We start from the raw sequence: 20,427 nt of genomic DNA, 5'->3' as shown, positions 1-20,427 counted from the left end.
AACATCATAAGATTTTAAAAGTGAACAATTATGTCATTAACACTCACTATCAGGGGTCACGTCAGGGTCATTTCTTAATTTATGAAAATAATTTTTTTATTTATAAAAATATCAGATCCATAATGTTATGATCATATCAATTAAATCAATCATGCTGATAATATATAAAATTAAATAAATCATGATATGCACCAATTTTCGTGTCATGCTTCACGAAATTGTTTCGACTTCCATCTATTGAGGGCAGATACGAATTTTCAACTACCCATGTGAAATGACCAGATTAGATATAATAACAATTTGTGGCTTGCTAAACTAGCAGCACATTTACGGTTTGCCAAACCATGACACGATCTATGACCATAGCCATGTTAACCACAACAATCCTATCAGATAGTTTATGGTCACGATCGTACTTCGCCAAAGGTTACTCATAACAGATAATTTCTATTACCACTCTAGTCAGAGGGTATACTGTCATTAATAGGGAGTGGTTCTCTCACATCTTTTGAGACCAAATGAGGAAGGAAAAAATAAAAATTTCTCATAGATAAAAAGCATAACAAAACACTTGATGCATTATGCATGTCAATATAAATATATATTTTTCATACCATTTCATACTTAATCTCCTTTTCACATTTCAGTAATTGATTACAAATATTATATCTTTTAAATTATATGCAAATCATTAAGTGCATATACGATCATATAACATGCTTCATCAAGTAAAATTTATTTCATTTGGACATTTAACATAATCATACAAATCATAATTTCAAGCTTCATAATTTTGACTCTATAAATGCTCCTTAAGATATTTTTAAATAAATACTAAATTTTTTACCGAAATCTCAAAGTTTTTCCTACACTTTTTCTTATTCTCCTCTCCTTTTCTTTCTAGATCACTCCCTCTCTCTCTAAGCTTTAGAGGATGGAAGAATGGAATGGAAGTGATGAGGAAATGGTGAAGGAAAGGTCCCCATTTATAGAAAATAAGGACCGTTGAATTTGCGCCAAGTGGCAAAATTTGGCAAGGAGAGAGAATGTCAATGGAAAAAGAATAATATGATGACTAACGAATGTGACCGATGGACAGATGATGTGATGTGACAGCAGCGCAAAAAATAGAGGTACGCTACCCAAACGACAGCGGCACGTTGCCCAATAACAACAACACACCACCAAAGATGGTGGCAGCTCACCACCTAACTGGTAGCGCACACCACCTAAGACGACACACAGCGCCCAAGGGGGTAGTGTGCACTGCCCGAGGTAGCAGCACACCACCCCAGTCGGCCACTCGCAGGACTAGCCTGCGCGGGAGAGGACCTATAGCGCGTAGGGTGTTACGCGTAGGCCCATGTGCGCATGCCTACTGTGAAGGCCTATTGCGCAGAAGGCATGTGTACACAGCGGACGACGTTGCACCAGTCTACACCTGATGGGACCCGCACAGACTGTGCCTATTTCTACGCGTTGGGATATGCGCGCAAACCAGCCTTGGGCCTCACGCGGATAGGATGTACGCACAGGGTGCACGTCCTGTGCTGGCTATGTGCACACAAGCACGTGCAGTGCAATTCCTACGCAGGCAGACCCTTTTCTGCGGGCGTTTTCCCATGGGATTTTCGCATTTTCTCGTCTTATCTCCTGAAATTTTATTTTTAAAATAAAAAAATAAAAATACAAATCTTAAGAATAATTTAAATAAAATAAAAATGCAAATTTAAATTTACAAAATGTGATAAAAATTAAAACTACGAAATAATTTAAAGAGTTTAAACGATTTTAAGGTCTGAATAAATAGGGATTCTCAATTACAAATGATGCACGAAGATTTTGCGGGGTGTTACATTCCCCCCACCTTAGAAAATTTGGTATCCAAATTTGTGATGAATAAGTGTAGGAACTTCTCTCTCATCTCAATCTCCAACTCCCACGTTGCCTCCTTTAGAGTGTGGTCCTACCACTACACTTTCACCATGGGGATCCTATTATTGCATAAAACCTTGTCGGTCCAATCAATGATTTCCACAGAGAGTTCCTCGTATGTCATATCAGCTTGCACCTGCATCTTATCATGAGGAATTATATGAAAAGTGGTACCTTTTAAATGTGAAGACATAAAAAACATCATGTAGACCTGCAAACTCTCGAGGAAGAGCAAGGTGGTACGCCATAGGTCGAACACGTTCCACGACCCAAAACAGTCCCATATAACGAGGCTCAACTTTTCTTTTTTTCCGAACCACATTTCTTCCTTGTAGGGAGAAATCTTGAAGAAGACTTGGTCACCAAGGACGAATTTCAAAAGTCTTCTACCGTTATCAATGTAACTTTTCTGGCGACTCTAGGTAGTGGCCAAGTTCCTATAAATAATAGCAACTTTCTCTATAGTCTCTTGGATGAAGTCAGACCCCATATGACTTTGCTCAAGGAAGTGGGAAAACGACAGGGTCTACCGTACAGGGCTTCATAGGAGTCATGCCGATACTGGAATGATAACTGTTATTATAAACTAATTCATACAGGGAAAGATACTCATACCAGTTATTACCAAAGTCGAGGACACATGCACGCAACATGTCTTCTAACATCTGCATAGTGCCTTAAGACTAACCATCAGTATGGGGATGATAAATAGTGTTGGAGGACAATCTAGACCAAAGTGCTTCTTGAAAACTTTCCTAAAAGTAGGAGGTGAATCTAGGATCTTGGTCGAATACAATGGATAAGGGAATACTATAGGGTCGAATAATTTCATCGACATACAAGTGGGCTAATCTGTTGGTGGAGTCAGTGATTCTAATGGGTAAGAAGTGGGCAATCTTGGTTAATTTATCAACGATGACCAATATGGGTAGATCGGTGACAAAATTAATAGTTACGTGCTCCTACTTCAATTCCAGAATCAGAAGGCCCTGCAATAAACTATTGGGTCTCTGGTGTTCTGCCTTAACTCATTGGCAAGTAAGGCATCAGGAGATATAGTCGACAATGTCCTTCATTTTTTGCAACCAATATTGACGCTTCAGTTCCTGGTACATCTTGGTACTCCCGGGGTAGATGGACAGTTTAGAGGCATGGGCAGCCTTGAAAGATTCTTCCTGACAGTGACAGGGCCTAAATACGGTCCCAAAATCTACGTAACCAATCTTCGGTAAGCTTGAAATAAAAAAACTCGTCAGAAGTGAACTTACTCAAATTTTTGGTGATTTTCTGGTCCGTGGATTGAGTTTCCCAAATCTTCACAAAACGATCAGGCAAAGCTCGGATCTAGTTGAGATAGGCACCATTGCCATACTAGTTGAGGCGAAGTGCCTGGATAGCATCAATTAAATTTCAACTAGAGGCCATGGTTTGGGCCAACACAATGGACTCCTTCCAGCTCAGCGTATCTGGGACTACATTCCCTCTACCAGGATGGTAGATGATCTTACAGTTATAATCATTCAGGAGATCCATCCAACGTCTCTGTCTCATGTTCAATTCCCTTTACTAGAAAATATACTTTAAATTTCTGTGGTCAGTATAAATTTCAAAGGTCGGACCAAACAGGTAATGATGCCATATCTTCAAGGCAAAGACTATGGCTGCCAACTCCAGGTCGTGAGTAGGGTAGTTACGTTCATGAGACTTCAACTGTCTGAATCTATAAGTGACTACTCTACCATGCTGCATCAAAACATATCCCAAACCAATGTAAGATGTATCACAATAGACCTGAAATCTTTCAGTGTTGTCGGGGAGGATCAATACTGGAGTAAAGGTGAGATGATGCTTCAATTCTATAAAACTTTCACTACATTCATAATCCCAAATAAAAGGTACATCCTTCCAAGTGAGAGGGATCAATTGAGCAGCAATCTTAGAGAACTCATCAATGAAACGTCGATAGTAACCTGCTAAGCTGAGGAAACTATTCACCTCGGCTACGTTGATAGGTAAGCTCCAATTGATCACCATTTCAACCTTAGTCAGATCCACAGAAACTCCTTCGCTTGAAATTACATGGCCAAGGAAGGAGAATCGATCCAACCAAAAGGAGCATTTGCTGAGCTTAGCAAACAACTGATTCTGACGAAGTGTCTCTAGTACCTAAGATAGGTGGACTGCATGCTCTTTCGTGCTTTTAGAGTACACTAGAATGTCATTAATGAATACGATGACGTATTGATTCATTGCATGCCGAAAAACCCTATTCATAAGATCCATGAATGTAGCAGGGGCATTAGTTAGTCCGAACGACATAACTTTAAACTCGTACAACCCGTATCTAAGTTTGATCTTCGCGAAGACCGTGGCTCCTTGCAATTTATTAAAAAGATCGTCGATACGAGGTAGATGATACTTATTCTTTATTATTACCCGGTTGAGCTCTTGGTAGTCTATGCATAGTCTGAGGGAGCCGTCTTTTTTCTTCACAAATAATGCCAGAGTGCCCCAAGGGTAATGACTAGGAATTTCTACCCAAAAAGTTTGAAAAACTAGTTTTCCAATTCTACAAGCTTAGTACAACTCATACGATAGGTAGGTTTCGATATTAGTTGTGTTCTAAGAAGCAGGTCGATAAAAAATTCTATCTCCCCTGGGGGAGATAGACTTAGTAGTTCTTCCGAAAAGATTTTTGGAAAGTTGCAAATAGTAAAAATGGAATGCACAACAAGATCAACATCATGTTTATTCAATAGTTAGATAATGATAAAAGTAGATTTTTATTTCATTTTTTGGATCGCGAGGTTACAACTTTACTTTCACAATTAATAACTATTTTATATTTCTCCAACCAATCTATTCCTAGAATAATGTCAAACCCTGAGAAATATAAGAGTATCAGATCTACTAATATTTCAACTTCTGAAGATTTTATTTTATAATTTTTATACATATAGTGAGCTTCTAATAATCCCCTATAGGGAGTTTCTACAGCTAGTATTTCTCCTAAAGGTTTAGGCGTAATATCTAATTTATAAGCAAATGCACAAGAGATAAAAGAGTGAGTAGCACCTGTATCGATAAGAGCTTTGGGAGAAGTGTTATGGATAGAAAGCATACTCTGGAAAAGGACAGAAGTGGGAAGGGCACCAGGTTCATCAAAGTGATACACAAAACCCTGGACTACAGGTTTGGCCATGTCCTTCGGTTGCTGAGACAGTCCTTAATAAGGTGTTGGCTGCTTCAACATCGATAGCAAGCGTGATTAATACGCCGACAGGGTATCCTAAAGGGTTTTCTACCTACAGCCTCAGTTGTAAGGGATTTGGTCCGCATAATTGCTCTGATACCATCTATGACAACCTCAATGTTAATTAAGGCATAGGGATGCCAAATACAAAAACAGATTACGAATGTATAATAGATAATTTGTATGCAGTGGAGAAAATTATTTCAAATCTCTTACAAAATATATAAGTTCCAATTACACATATAATTGAGCCAATAAAATATAAAATATCAAAATACAAAAAGAATGACCAATTCTTACATTATGTAAACGGACTCAACAGAGTACGTGACAAGTTATGCACTCAAGATTTGTGGATCCACGGCATCCTTATAAACTTTAAGGGGTAGGTTAGTGATTAGTTCCTCACAATCTTCCTCATATGGGGAGGACATGGAAAGGGGTGAGTTTCATATACTCAATAACTAAAATAGTATTTAAATAACATCATAAGATTTTTAAAGTGAATAATTATGTTATCAACATTAATCGTCAGGGGTCACATCAGAGTCATTTCTTAATTTATGAAAATAATTTATTTATTTATAAAAATATTAGATCCATTATAGTCATATCAATCAAATCAATCATGCCGATAATAGAAAAAATCAAATAAATCATGATGTGCATAAGTTTTCGTGTCATACTTTACGAAGTTGTTCCGACTTCCATTTACTTAGGATAGATACAAATTTCTGATTACCCATGTGGAATGACTAGATCGGATATAACAGCAATTTGTAGCTTGTTAAACTAACAAAATATTTACGGCTTGCCAAACTATGACACGATCTATGACCACGGTCGTGCCAACCACAGTGATCCTATAAGATAGTCTATAGCCACAGTCGTACTTCGCTAAAGGTGACCCATAACAAATAATTTCTGTTACCACTTTTGTCAGACGGTACGCCGTCATTCATAGGGGGCAGTCCTCTCATGCTTTCTAGACCAGATCGGGAAGTGAGAAAATAGAAATCCCTCTTAGAGATAAAAAGTGGAACGAAATATTTGATGCATTATGTATGTCAATACAGATATATTTTTCATACCATTTCATACTTAATCTCCTTTTCACATTTCAGTAATTGATCACAAATATTATATCATTTAAATTATATGCAAATAATCAAGTACATCTACGATTGTATAAGATGCTTTACCAAGTAAAATTTACTTCATTTGGACATTTAACGTAATCATACAAATCATAATTTCAAGCTTCATAATTTTAACTCTATAAATGCTCCTTAAGACGTTTTAAAGTAAATACTAAATTGTTTACTGAAACCTCAAAGTTTTTCCTACACCTTTTCTTGTGTTTCATATATTCATTAGTGTTTTCACACCATGTAAACAATTTCACATAATCCCTTCTTGTTCCAATTTCATTTCAATTGTTCATGAAATAATGATGTAAGCCTTTACACAATGCATGACATCATACCCTTAAAATTATATCACAAGTCATGCAATAAAATCAATATTCACTTTTATATCTTTCTAGAAATGCCTCTTACAATGTGCAAGAAAATACTGTATTCTTTACCTATTACCAACGACTCTTTGTAAGCTAGCCCTCCCCTTTTTTTCTTCTCTTTTTCTTCTTTCTCTCTCTAACTCTCTCTCTAGAATTTTGATCTTGAGGTTGAAAATGGGTGAGGAAGAAGGGTGAAGAAAGTCCTTATTATAGAAAAAGAGGACCATCAAATTTGTAACAAGTGTCACAAATCCATGAAGAGATAAAATGATGACATCATCATTATGTCATCTAAGTCAACCGACAAAAGGAGGAACGACTTCCAAGAGGGCAGTGCATGGGGCTCAAGGCACCACATGCGCTGTTCAAGTTTACTGCGTGGCAGCTAAGCCTAGTATGCGCGCAGGCTACAGTGCACGCTCGAATGGCACACTAATATGCCCGTAGGGTGGGGTTCATACAGGCACAGGCCATTTCGCACTGTCGTGTCGCATAAGCATGTGTGGAGCTCCACGCCTGATGTGAAACGTCTGTGTGCAGGATCCGTGTGCGAGATTCGTTCATTGGGCGAGCGCTGGGCGACGCACCTCGCGCACGCAGATTGGGCACGGTATGGGCGCTTTGGTCAATGGGATGTGCGCCTACATGCACGTCCTGCAGTCCCCACACTCGTTCACATGGGCACACGACGCATGGCGCACGGGCATCCTACGTGGGCTAGCTTTCCCGTGGCATCAACCTCTCCTTTTTTTTCTTCCTAATTTTCCTTTTTTGGAATCCTCAACCCCTTTTGAATATCTTTCATACATAAAATAAATTAAAATAATATAATAAAATTTTCGATAATATTTGAAAATAAGAAAAAATAACATAAATTTAAAATAAAATAAAATAAAATAATATTACTCCACAGAAGTTTAATGGCCAAAGGCCCAAATAAAATGGAGTCTTAATACTGTATGAAGCACAAAGGTGCGGGGTGCTACATTCCTCCCACCTTTAAAAATTTTAGTCCCCCAAAATTATCATGAACAAGTGCAAAAATTTCTTCCGCATTTCATCTTCCAACTCCCACATAGCCTACTCCAGGGTGTGATGTTGCCACTGTATTTTCACCATCGAAATCCTCTTGTTTCTCAGCATCTTCTTGGTCCATCCTAGTATCTCTCTCGTGTACTCTGCGTATGCGAAGTTGGAGTTGACAAGAGTTTCCTGAATTGGGACAATTTGATAAGGGTTAGGGTGGTACTTTTGTAACATGGAGACATGAAAGACGTCATGCACACCGTTGAACTCTCAGGGCAGAGTAAGGTGGTATGCCACAGGGCCAACACGCTTCAAAATTTTTAAGGATCAACATATCAAGGGTTCAACTTCCTTTCTAACCTCATTGCTCCTTTGAAAAGAAAGACCTTAACAAATACTCGACTACCAACAGCAAATTCCAAAGGTCTTCTGCGGTTGTCAGCGTAACTCTTCTAGAGACTTTGGTTAGTGAGGAGGTTCTTCCAGATAAGATCAACTTTATCTATAGTCTCCTAGATAAATTCTATCCCTGTATACTGTCTGTTTCCAATATCATTCCAGCAGGTAGGAGATCTACATGGCCTACCATAAAAAGTCTCAAATGTAGCCATACAGATGCTGGAGTGGTAACTACTATTATAGATAAACTCATAAAGAGGGAGGTGTTTATTCCAATTACTTCCAAAATCTAGAATAAAAGCACCCAACATATCTTCTAGTATCTAGATTGTACGCCCTGCTTACCCATCAGTCTGGAGATGATAGGCAATACTGAAACATAAGTGGGTGCCTAGGGCCTCCTATAAACTGTCCCAGAAGCGGGACGTAAATCAAAAATCTCTACATGACACAATAGAAGAGGGTACACCATGAAGTCAAATAATTTGGTCAACATACAAGCAGGCTAACTTACTTACAAGATCAATGATTTTGATGGTAAAGAAATCGGCTATCTTGGTAAATCTATCCACAATGATCCCAATAGCATCACAACCATTATTGATCCTTAGTAGACCAGTGATGAAGTCCATGGTCACGTGTTTCCACTTTCACTCAAGAATGGGAAGGTTATCTAATAACCCACTGGGTCTCTGATGTTCAGCCTTAACCCTCTAAAATGTGAGGCACCGAGAGATATAATTCACAATATCCCTCTTCATTCTTGGCTACCAGTACCGATGCTTCAAATCATGGTATATCTTGGTGCTTTCTGGATGGATAGACAGTTGGGATGCATGAGCTACCTGAAGAACATCTTTCCTAAATGCGGAGGAACCCAAATATAGTTTTAAAACCGATATAGGTCATTGTCTGACATCATGTAATTAGGAAATTCATCCGAGGTGAACTTAGTGAGGTTTTGCACAAGCTTAGGATCAGTGTACTAGGCTTTCAAAATCTTCATAAAAAGATCTGGTAGGGTGCGAATCTGGGCAAGGTTAGCACATTTACCATAGTGGTTTAGATGGAGAGACAACATTGATTTTATTAACTTCCAACTAGACATCATCATTTGACCCAACATGACTGATTCCTTCTAACTTAGGGCATCAATGACTACATTACCTTCACTGGGGTGATAAAGGATCTTGCAGTTATAATCCTTCAACAGATCAATCCAACGTCTTTACCTCATATTTAATTCTCTTTGCAAGAATAGATACTTCAGGCTCTTGTAGTCGGTGTAGATATAACAAATTTGGCCATAAAGGTAATGACACCAAATTTTCAAGGCATACACAATGGTCACCTAACTCGAGGTCATGAGTGGAGTAGTTGTACTTATGAGATTTGAGCTATCTGGAACCATATGCGACTACCCGTCTATGCTTCATAAGAACACAACCCAAACCAACATGGGAAACATACAGAATACCTAAACCTTCTTGTGTTGTTGGGGAGGACCAACACTGAAGTAGTGTAGAGTCGGTGCTTCAACTCCATAAAAGATTCTTCACATTGTTCGTCCCAATTGAAGACCACTCCCTTCTTGGTAAGGCGAGTCAAAGGGGTCGCAATCTTAGAAATTTTTTTAATAAAATGCCAGTAATAACTAGCTAAACCAAAGAAGCTTTAGATCTCGACGACATTGGTCGGCTGGCTACAAATCACTACTGCCTCGACTTTAGAGGGATCGACAGAAACCCCATCATTAGATCTCATGGCCTAGAAAAGATATTTGGTTCAACCAAAAGGAAAACTTACTAAGCTTAGCGTAGAGATGGTGTTCACGAAGAGTGATCATGACATAGGTCAGGTGATCGGCATGCTCCTTCGAGCTCTTTAAGTACAATAGGATGTCATCAATGAAGACAATGACATATTGATCCAGTGCATGGTAAAAAACTCTATTTATCAAGTTCATAAATGCTGCAGTGGCATTGGTCAGTTGAAATGGCATAACCTTAAACTCAAATTGACCATACCTACAGCAAAAAACCATCTTAGGAATGTCATTTTCCTTCACTCTTAACGATGGTAGCCAGATTGTAGATCAATCTTCAAAAACATAGGAGCACCATGCAACTGGTCGAACAAATCATCTATATGGGGTAGATGGTACTTACTCTTTATGGTCAGTTGATTGAGTTCGCAGTAGTTAACGCACATATAGAGGGATCTGTCCTTCTTCTTAGTGAACAAGACAGGTGCACCCCAAGGGGAATGACTGAGGCAGATGAACCTCAGTCCTTATAGTTCAAAAAGTTGGTGCTTCAACTCTGCACGTTCAACATGACTTATGCGATATGGGGTTTTTGAAATAAGTCAAGTACTTGAAATCATGTTAATTAAAAACTCTATCTTCCATTTGGGAGGTAGGCCTAGTAGCTCCTCTAGAAAGACATCCAGGAAATTGTATACAACAAGGATCGAAAAAATTGTCCGATCGTAATCCATGTTCCTGTTCAACACAAGATGAGCAAAGCAACGAAAAGTTTTGGAAGAAAACACTTTTTTATTCATTTTACATAATTTTTACAAAACAAAACAAGTTTACTACCTAGGTGAATGTATTCTTACAATTTTAGTCTCATAATCAATAATTGCACTACATTTTTCCAATCAATCCATACTTAAGATTACATCAAACCCTGAAAAGTCTAATAATATTACATTTACAGTGAGTTCTTTCTCTGAGGTATTTACTTTACAATTTTTATACACACAAAAGGCTTGTAATAATCTCCTAAAGGGTGTCTCTATAGATAAAATCTCTTCTAAGAGTTCCGGCTTAAGGTCTAATTTACAAGTAAAATTACAAGATACGAAAGAGTGAGTAACACATATATCAATAAAAGCACGTGCAATACAATAATGAATAGAAAGTATACCCTGAATGATAATAGGAGTGGTGGGGACATCGAGCTCATCCAAGTAATAAACACGTCCTTAAGCAACTAGTCTGGTGAGGTCCTTGGGTCTCTGTGTGAAATCTTTCACAAATGTTGTGCATTCTCACACTTGTAATAGGAGTGGTTCAAATGTTGACGGGGTTGGTCCTTATGGTAGCGACCACAATGTCAACAAAAGGGGAGAAGTTCGAATAGGATCTCTAGTAGGAGGCAAAGCAGTAGGGGCTGGGATAACACGGGGTCTCTTTTTTGAGCAGTTAGGGCGAAGTTTAGGAATTCTCCTCTTTTGCTGCTATTGTTGTTGACTGCAGAAATGGGTGATGCAATGGTTGTAGGCCAAGATAAGGTCTTCAGCCAACTAGGCATTCTCCAGCACCTCACCGTAGGAATTGGGCTTAGCCATAGTAACTTGATCAAAAATATCTGGGCAAAGACCTTTCAAGAATTTTCAGACCTTTCAAGCTTCGATGGATACCAACAGTGGAGTAAACGTTGAAAACTGAATTTGTCAAACTTCTATAAACTCCTCTTCCTTTTTAATCCTGTACATAAGTTGGGAAAAAAATCTAATAGAAGGCATCCATAAATATTTTCCAGGTGGTGGGAGTCGGCAATAAATCCTTCTTCACTTTACCACTAGTGAGCCGCTTCTCTAATAAATATAAAAGTAGCCAAAAAAAACCTTCTACTTCCAGTACTATGAAGAGCTTCTCTATTTCCTGGGTCCAGGCTTCGACGACCAAAGGATCGGGACCGCCGTCGAAGTGAGGAGGGTTTAACCTCTTAAACTCTGCGATGTGTTGGGAGATAGAACGATCAAGGGGACTGTAATACCTCAAAAACCTTTGTGCTTAATTTGTAATACGAACACCTATTTATTCGGGCTCTAAGGCCGCTTAAACTCCTTAAATATTTTGTAATTTTAATTTTCGGATAAATATCTATTTTGTATTTTAAATTTTTTAATTTTATAATTCTTAAAATTTATTATTTTAGTTCGTCGTAGAAAAATTATGTTTTGTATTTGTTATTTAAAATAATTTTCAGGAAAAAAAATAGAGAAAAGGCAGAAAAATCCCTCAAGAAGGATCCCGCCCGCACAGGCACCGCACACCACGCACGCATAACCAGCACAAGATGTGCGCACTGTGCGCACATCCCGTCTGTGCGGGGCGTGAGGCCTGATCTACGTGCGCATCCCATCATGCATAGACGAGCGCGACTCTGTGCGCCCTGTGTGCGTGCCTTTCACACAGTAGGCATGGCGCGCAGAGCCCTTCGCTCAATAGGCTAGGCCAACTCACCTACAAGCTAAGCCTGTAGCGCGCGGCCGACTGGGGTAGTGTGCAACTTCCTCGGGTAGTGCATGCTGCCCTTTGGGTGTCGTGTGCTGCCTTAGGTGGCATGCGTTGCCGATTGGGTGGTGAACTGTCACCGGCTTTGCGATGTGCCACTATTGCTTGGATGACGTGCCACCATCGTTGCGTGGTGTGCCTTCATTTTTCAAATTGCCATCACATCATATCGTTTGTTCGTCGATCACATCCATCAGTCGTCACATCACTTCTTTTTCCATTAACTTTGTCTCTCCTCACTAGAGTTCACCACTTGGCACAAATCTGATGGTCTCTATTTTGTATAAATAGGGACCCTCTTTCACCATTTCCTTATAACTTTCATTTCATTCTTCTATCCTCCAAGAGCTTAGAGAGAGAGGGAGTGATCTAGAGAGAGAGGAAGAGGAGAAGAAGAAGAAAAGGTATAAGAAACTTCAAAGTTTTAGTAAAGAATTTAGTAATTACTTTTAAATATCCTAAGGAGCATTTCTATAATGAAAATTTATGATGTTTAAATTTATTTTTTGCATGGTTGAATTTTATGCCTAAACGAAGTAATTTTATATGATAATGAATTCTTTATAATTATATATGATCTTGTCAATTTGCATGTGATTTAAAAGATTTAATACTTGAAATTGATATTGATATATGATGCAATTGACAGTGGAAAAGTGATTAGGCAAGAAATAGTGTATAGACATGAGAAACATGTATTGGTATTGACATGCATAATTCATAAAGTATTTCATTAGGCTTTTTATTTTTGAAAAGTTTCTGTTTCTCCCCCATCTAGTATGAAAAGATGTGAGAGGATCTCTCTTTGTGGATGACGATGTATCCTCTGACAAGAGCGGTGACGCAACATGACTATAGGGGTCACTGTTGGTGAAGTACGATTGTGGTCATAGTTAACTTATAGGACCACTATGGTTGGCATGACTGTGGTCTTAGATCTCTCATGGTTTGGAAAGCCGTAAATGTGCTGTTGGTTTAGCAAGCTGCAAATTGCTATTATAAATGAACTGGTCATTCCACATAGGTAACTGAAAATTTGTACTGCCTTCAGTAGATAAAAGTCAAAATGACTTCACAAAAAATTGTGCATATTTTGATTTGTTTGATTTTTTCTATTATCAGCATGATTGATTTGATTTGATATGATTGTGGCATGATGGATTTGATATTTTTTTTAATAAATAAATTATTTTTATAATTTAAGAACCCTGACATGACTCTTAATGGTAAGTAATATTGACATAATTAATCATTTTTAAAATCTTATGATATTATTTAAATATTGTTTTCCTTACTAAGTATATGGAACTCACCCATTTTCATATCCCTCTCTAGATGAGGAAGATAGTAAAGAACCGATCGCTGACCTACCCCTTGAATCTCGTGTATCTATAAACCTTCAAGTCATGCACTTTGATGACTCTTTTTACATAATGATAGAAGTGACCCTTTTTGTGTTTTGATATTTTGTATTTTGTTACCACTTCTGACCTCAGACATATATGTAATTGGAAACTCATATATTTTATAAGAGATTTGTAATAAATTGCTTCATTGCATACAATTAACTACTATACACTCGTAATCTATTTGTATATCTGGCACCCTTTATGCCTTAATTAGTATTTGAGATGTCACAGAATGACACTCAGAAGGTGGATAAGGCTGACCATTGTTGATCTTATTGTGCATGGCAACTGTTGTCAAGCCTTGAATGGCTCAAAATAGCTCAGTAAATTCGGCCCTAATTGGTGTATCCTAGGCTTCGATTCTCTCTACTAACGACCTCCTTGTTCCATTTCATACAAAGTGAAAGGGAGACAATAAGTAGGGATTTCAAGGAAGCTTCTAAATAAGGTTTATAAGAAGAAATTTCCTATACTCTAAGATTTTTCCTAACTCTAGATTGGCCTCAGTGTAAGGGACTTTTATGTGTATTCTACTCTGATACCACTTACCCTTGTAGCGATCCATGGGAGTAGGATTAATATAACAAAAATATTTATTTAGAAATATCAAGATCATCAAGATAATGTAGTAATACAGATAACACACCAAGAGAGAAAATCAAATAAATCAATATAATGATTGCTATGAAGTCTTTTACCATACTCTACGTGAAATCCATTACAACTTTTTCATCTACTTGCTAGTATAGACCCCCAACTACCACTGTGGTGACACTATCGGCAAGTAATGGCTTGCTCAACCACAATAGATTTGCGGCTCGCTACACCATAACAAATTTGTGGCTTGCCATACCATAAAAGATTTATGGCTCGCAACACCATAGCACGATCTATGACCACGACCGTTCCAACCATTGTGGTCCTAAAGACTATGATCACAACTATACTTCGCCACAGTGGTCCTAAGATTTCCTACGCGCTTTCAAGTTGTCATCCATAATGAGTGGTCATCTCACGTCTTTTCAGACAAGATGGGGACAACAGAAGTACATATAATAGTCTAACAGATTAATTTATGTTTCATGTATCCGTTCATGTTTTCTTACCATGCCAACAATTTCACATAATCCCTTTTTGTTTCAATTTGATTTCAATTCTTGTTCACGAAATAATAATGTAAGCCTTTACACAATGCATGTATTTAAAACATCGTTATAATTAATAACTCATTACACACTCAAAATCATATCACAAGTCATGCAATAAAATTAATATTCATTGTTATATTTTTCTAGAAATACAACTTACAATGTGCAAGAAAATACTGAATCCCTTACCGATTATCGACGACTCTTTGTAAGTTAGCCATCTCCCTTTTTTTCTTTTTTTTTCTTCTTTCTCAGTCTAACTCTTTCTCTCTTTAAAATTTTGTTCTTGAGGGTGAAAAAGGGTGAGGAAGAAGGGTGTAGAAGGTCTTTATTTATAAAAAAAGAGGACCATTGGATTTGCAAGAAGTGTCACAAATCCATGAGGAGAGAGAAAATTATGACATCATTATTGCATCATCCAAGTCAGTCGGCCAATGGAGGAGCACGACTTCCAAGAGGGCAGCGCGTAGTGCTCAAGGCACTGCGTAGGCTGTCCAAGTCTATTGCACGGCAAGCTAAGCCTGGCGCGGATGCAGGCTACTCTGTGCGCGTATGTTGCCTGCTCGCGCATGTTACTTGCATGCCATCTGCGCGCCTGCCCGCTATCACATCGCACGCACATACCTATCACATGCATGATGTTCATCCGCTCTGCCTGCAGCAATCGCCAACACATCGCCCATCGCAGGTCATGTCGCCAGTTGTCGTACCGTCATGTTGTAGCCACCGACAACCGCTTGCATCGCATTGCAAATTGCCATGTGGCATGTATGCGTGCTACCAAAGTTTCCCCTTTTGATATTTAAAGCCTTTCCTCTCCATTTCTCCCACCCATTTTTCTTTATTTTTGTTCTTCTCCATTCGACCAAGAGAGAGGAGAATGAGATAATAGTTAGAGAGAGACAGGGACGAAACCAAAAGGAAATTGAGAAAGCTTTTCCATCCGCATGGGAAGCCTCTTTTTTCTCAATTTTGTTTCGTCACTAAAAACTTTTAAGGACTCGTTCTTAGACTCTCCTTTACTTAAACTTTTAGAAATCTCTTTTAAAACCTATGGTTGTCGAACGACCTTCCCATCTCCTTCAAAATACGTAAACAACCTCGTTGTGGAAAAATCAAAAGCTTTGTAATTAGGTAAGGGGACTTGGTATTTCTACGTACTCTTCTAAACTTGTTTTCTAGTTAGTGAGAACATTTAAGGATAATGAAACATATGAATGCTTGATTGGTTTTGTAGCATAAAATGATGTTGTATTTTAAGGATCGTAAATTGCATGATTTTTAAGTGCTTATTTTCGTAGCATATATAAGTTATTATTTGCATATTGAGATTGTTTTATATGATATGCCATGTATGCGGGTCATACCCTCGACCTCACTTAAGGGGCGATGGTTTAAATGGTTACTCATTTGGGTTTTAACCTAAGAGGGTAACCTGATAGTCTAATCCGGGTATATAGGCCCTTACCAAGATAAGATTGGATTGTGGACCCCCACCAAGTTTGGATCATAAATTTGATATTGGATTAGAACCGATAAGAAATATGGAAAGATGAGAAAATTCTTTTGACCATTACCATTGAGAGGTTACCAAATTGACTGCTACTGACTGTTGGTGAACCACTCCTTGTGAAATACGACCATATTCATTAGTCTTTAACTGATTATAGGGGTCACAATGGCAAAGTACGACCATGGTCATTAGTTTTTAACTGTTATATTGAATATTGAATTGAACTATTTCCCATTCACATTAGTAGTTGGGTATCCTTTCTGTCTTACGTTGATAAAAGTTAAAACAACTTCGCTCGAAGATGTGTAAAAGATGTAAACGAATCAAACTATTTGATTGTATAGTTAGAATTCTCAATTGATTTCCATGCTTGGATAGTTTTCTTGAATCAAATATGTTTTTGACTATTCTGTCATGTCATGTCATGTTTAGTTGGTTTAACTAATTTCTGTTATATTTATCGTTGTTCCGTTGTGTTATTGGTTCTTTGATGTTGCACTATTCTGTCTTTACTTCTTATAATTGAGACTACAAATTGAATGTTTTTAATTTAATTTAGAAAGTAAATGTTTTCTCAATATTTCAAATAAATATGTTATGCGACAAACCTAGAGATAAGTCACTGATTTCGAAGGTAATGACATGTTTTGAAAATTAATAACTTTTAAAACTTTAGTAGTGTAGTTTAAATACTATTTTTCTTATTGAGTTTCATGGAACTCACCCTAATCCATTTCTCCTACATGATGATAGTGAAGAATCGCTTCTTGAGGTAGCACTTGAAGCTTGCTTGGATCCATTTACGGAGCTGTAGCAGACATTTGAGTGCAATTGGATGATTGTACTCTGATGAACTATAACATCCCGAATCTTTGTGCTTTAACGTATGTGCAAAACTCTATTAATTTGAGCATAATAGCCATTTTAAATTTTCATCACTAATTAATTTCTTTGTATTTTAAATTATTAATATTTCTGCATTTTAATTTTTATCGTGTTTTATTTTATTAAATTTGGTATTTGTTTAAATTTGGTATTTGATTATTTAAAATAATTAAATTTGATTTTATCTTTAATTTATAATTATGAATTTTTAAAGGGTAAAATAAAATAAGTTTTTGTTTAATTAAAATTTTCAATTATGATCTTATCTTTAAATTATATTTTTGAATTTAAAAAATAGGAAATGGAAAAGAGAGAAAAGAAAGGAAACCAAAAAAGAGGAAAAACCCCATACCTCCCCTACATCATGGGTCCCACGAACACCCCCACGTTTACTCTTCCTTCTTGGATGCTTGTCATGTGGCGCACATCCAAGCCTTCTCCATACCTATTTAACGACTCTTTTTTTCCTCATTTCCCACACTTCACTTCTTCCATTTTTCACTTTCAAGAAAGAATTTTAGAGACAGAAAGAAGCAAGAAAGAAGGAAAAAAAAAGTAGGAGTTTAAAGAGCTTGACCAAGAAGTGGTAGAAGTTCTTTTCTCCCCCTCTAAAAGACTAAATTGACATGATTATAATAAGGGATTCTTTAGTATTTTTACCTACAATACTAAGTGCTCTTTTTAGTTAATTAATTTAGTGAAATTGGATAATTGTTGAAATGGATTTCTGTGCTAGTTTGGTGATTTATTTTTTATAATCATTTACGATAAATGTGTTATAATAACGAGTTGAGATACACGTGAGATTGACTATTTGTCTTACCATTGGTAATGCAAAGAGGGTTGTTATAAGGAGCTCTAACTTTAAATAATATCTAGACGGTCAAATCCAAGCATAATGGGTCTTTGGCTAAATATGTTATTGAAGCCCCCACCAGGTTTTGGATGTGAGGTACAATATATGATAGCGTGTCGTATGACTATGATGCATGAATTCCTACAAAGACTGATGTTTGGTATTGTTGAATATGTTGGTTTGAGGTATAAATCTCTACGATGAATGATCATAGTTTAATCATTGAAATAGTGAACATGATGCTTGAAAATATGATGATTGAAAATTACATGAAAGTTTGGCCCTTCGCCTTACCTTAGTAATGGTGAAGAGGGTTATTCTAGTGGACCTTGGTTTAAGAGGATTACCCAAAGGTCAAGTCTGAGTAAGATGGGCCTTCGAGCCGGATATGTGGAATGTGAGATATGTGTAAAAGGGGCCTACGGGCTGGATAAGTTATGGAATCCCTGTGGATTCAGAAATGTTTGCATTGAACATGTAGTATGCATATGAAAGAATATGAAATTGTTATGAGCATGAATTAAACAAGTGAAAAGAATGAAGAAATTCGTTTAACTGTTATCTCTGAGGGATTTTTGTTTCTCCCTCCTCTGAATTTGTTATTGGTGAACCACTCCCTGTGAATGATTCGTATTTTCCTCTAACGAGAGTGGACCTGCGAAATGAGGTGGTCATAGAACCATATCTCAGAAAGTAATAAGATTATACCTTAGAAAGTTATGGAACTATACCTTAGAAAGTTATGGAACTATATCTCATAAAGTTATGGAACTATCCCAAAATGGGAAATAAAAAAGCCCCAATGGAGAATAATAATGATAAAATGTTTGGGTCATTCACAATGGTAGCCAGGAATCCTCTCTGCCCTCAGTAGATATATGTCGCAACAGCTTTACGCGAAGGTTAGTAATGACTTAATAAAACCTAGTTGCAGTTAAGGGTGTTGATCATAATTCATATGATGATTCTTCTATTTAATAAATATGTTACTCGTGTTAGTTCAATCTCTATGATGATTTGTACGATGGTTCTTCTGTTTTCTGAGTCTATTGCTTGTACTAGTTGAATCTCCAGGATTATTTATATAAAGGTTCTTCTACTTATGAAGTGTGTTATTTGTTTGATTTTTATTGAATTATTTGATATCTTTGGCTATGCCAAATGTGCTATAACATGCCTGCCTAGATGTTGAATAATGGTGCTCATAGCTTAGTTATGTAATTGTTTCACCGGATTTCCTTAATAATAAAAGATTTTTCTGAATAATTAAATATCTTTATCCCACAACAGTTCTCCGAAGTAGGAGGTACATAAAGTATTATTCAAGTTGTTTACTTTTTAAAACTTAGCCGTGTGATGTAAATATCGTTTCCCTTACTGAGTTTATAGAGAACTCGCTCCTAATTCGTGCCCCCCTAGATACTGAGTAAGTTGAGGATTTACTCTCCGAGTTATCTCGAAGTTTGATTAGAACCATCCACGGATCCTTAGTAATTTTTTACGATATAATTCGAGTATAATAGTTATTCTGCATTCTGATGTAAAAATTCTGTAAGAACTCCACTTTTGTATTCAATTAATTAAGACTGCCAAATTATGGTCTTTGATGTAAGTCCTTAAAACTTAGTTTGTTCTGTAAGGGATTTCTAATTTCCGCTTCAATGTCAAAAATTCTTTTTAGCACTAGTAACTACTTAAGTAGTTGATTCCCTTTTATCCATTAAGTATTTGGGATATCACATGAACTATTCTTTTTGTAATGTTAGAAGTGGCTGGAATAATGTTGTGTATATTTTGGTTAGCCATCTTCTTGGCCTCAAGTGTATCTAAACATCAAATATTTTGTAAGGGATGATTTTTCTTCCATTGTATAAATTTTATTTGTACTCATATCTGTTCGATTATCGGACTCTTTTACCCATCGAGTAATTGGATGTCACAATTTGGTATCTGAGCAAGATTCTCGGACATCTCTTACACTAAGATCTAGGGTTTAGGTTTAGAAAACTAGAAATTTCTTGAAATTAGAAATAACCTCCCCCCCCCCCTTAGCAAACAACTTTTTTTCTAAATTTTTGTCTCCCTTTTGTAGGTAATTATGACTCAGGGGAGATCTTTCGTAAAAAATCCCGATGCCCAGGATGTTCTAACCCAGGAAGAGTTTACTGAATTGTT

The 20,427-nt window shown here is 37.2% G+C and overlaps 1 protein-coding gene across 31 annotated transcripts in view; it reads right to left on the bottom strand.

Annotated features, from left to right (window-relative positions):
- LOC148253354 (uncharacterized) overlaps positions 1-20,427 on the bottom strand; it is an 86,692-nt gene that overhangs the window by 44,897 nt on the left and 21,368 nt on the right. The window lies entirely within an intron of this gene.

This window comes from Carica papaya, chromosome 6 (assembly GCF_054855325.1).
Source record: "Carica papaya isolate Zhongbai chromosome 6, ASM5485532v1, whole genome shotgun sequence".
Lineage (NCBI taxonomy): Eukaryota > Viridiplantae > Streptophyta > Magnoliopsida > Brassicales > Caricaceae > Carica > Carica papaya.
The sequence above is the reverse complement of the archived record's forward strand: the minus strand, read 5'-3'. Positions and strand labels throughout refer to the sequence as shown.